Raw genomic sequence first — 1,673 nt, forward strand, 5'->3', positions numbered from 1 at the left:
TTTTGTTTGAATTTCCTAATTTGTTCGCACTCTTCTGTGTCATTAAAGACTACTGGTTTTGTGTCATGCAGATTATCATCTACCTTTGTAGATAAATTATTTAGCTGATCCGAAAGTTCAACTACTTTCTCTGATAATGAACTAATTTCCTCCTTGTGTCTTTCTACTGTGTCATTTAAGTTTTCCTGAGTTTTTGGAAGTTGCGTAACCGAATCGGTAGATGCAACTGAGTCCATTTTAGCTTGCAGGGTCTCATGATTTTCATGAACAATAGTTTGCAGTTCTTTTATGGCTGCTTCGTGATTCTGTAATGCATTTTCATGACGCGAAAAAATAGGTTGGAAATGCTCACAAATTTGTGTTTTTACGGCATTACAGACTTTTTGACATTTCGATTCTATTTTATGTAACTCAGTAGTTAAATCTTCACGTGTTTGTTCAAGCGTGGTGTGAAGATTTTGTTCCATTGCGTCTAACTGTTGCTGTGTTTGTCTCTGGTGTTGTTCCATTGTGTCTAACTTTTGAAGCTTTTGCTGTGTTTGTCTCTGATTTTGTTCCATTGTGTCTAACATTTGAAGCTTTTGCTGTGTTTGTCTCTGGTGTTGTTCCATTGTGTCTAACTTTTGAAGCTTTTGCTGTGTTTGTTCTCATTTTGTTCCATTTGTTGCATTAGCTGTAATAACAATGCATTAGTGTCTGGAATCTGTTCCTCTACGCTTTTCGGCAGTGCATTTGCACCGGCAACATTCACATTTTGACAAGCTGAAAATGTGTCTTGACTTATTTGAGAAAACGGCGAGGACGCAAAACCTGAATCTACAGTATTTGCAAAATTGTGTCCTGTCATTTCGGAGTCCTGAGGCGAGCTGTTGCCGATCGATCGATCGACAATGCTTCCCTGTTCACTAATTGTTTCACTGCCTACGCCATTGTTTGCCGCCCGCTCCATTTCCCTATGCACAATTACCAAATTACTATGAAACTTCCTGGCAGATTAAAACTGTGTGCCCGACCGAGACTCGAACTCGTGACCTTTGCCTTTCGCGGGCAAGTGCTCTACCAACTGAGCTACCGAAGCACGACTCACGCCTGGTACTCACAGCTTTACTTCTGCCAGTACCTCGTCTCCTACCTTCAAAACCTTACAGAAGCTCTCCTGCGAACCTTGCAGAACTAGCACTCCTGAAAGAAAGGATATTGCGGAGACATGGCTTAGCCACAGCCAGGGGGATGTTTCCAGAATGAGATTTTCACTCTGCAGCGGAGTGTGCGCTGATATGAAACTTCCTGGCAGATTAAAACTGTGTGCCCGACCGAGACTCGAACTCGGGACCTTTGCCTTACGCGGGCAAGTGCTCTACCAACTGAGCTACCGAAGCACGACTCACGCCCGGTACTCACAGCTTTACTTCTGCCAGTACCTCGTTTCCTACCTTCCAAACTTTACAGAAGCTCTCCGCAATATCCTTTCTTTCAGGAGTGCTAGTTCTGCAAGGTTCGCAGGAGAGCTTCTGTAAAGTTTGGAAGGTAGGAGACGAGGTACTGGCAGAAGTAAAGCTGTGAGTACCGGGCGTGAGTCGTGCTTCGGTAGGTCAGTTGGTAGAGCACTTGCCCGCGAAATGCAAAGGTCCCGAGTTCGAGTCTCGGTCGGGCACACAGTTTTAATCTGCCAG

The 1,673-nt window shown here is 44.2% G+C and overlaps 1 non-coding gene across 1 annotated transcript; it reads right to left on the bottom strand.

Moving 5' to 3' along the window:
* Window positions 1-1,305: 1,305 nt before the first annotated feature.
* Window positions 1,306-1,380, bottom strand: Trnat-cgu (transfer RNA threonine (anticodon CGU)). The gene has a single exon. It is a non-coding gene; the product is annotated as a tRNA-Thr (tRNA).
* Between the last annotated feature and the right edge of the window lie 293 nt (window positions 1,381-1,673).

This window comes from Schistocerca cancellata, chromosome 4, assembly GCF_023864275.1.
Source record: "Schistocerca cancellata isolate TAMUIC-IGC-003103 chromosome 4, iqSchCanc2.1, whole genome shotgun sequence".
NCBI classification, from domain to species: Eukaryota; Metazoa; Arthropoda; class Insecta; order Orthoptera; family Acrididae; genus Schistocerca; species Schistocerca cancellata.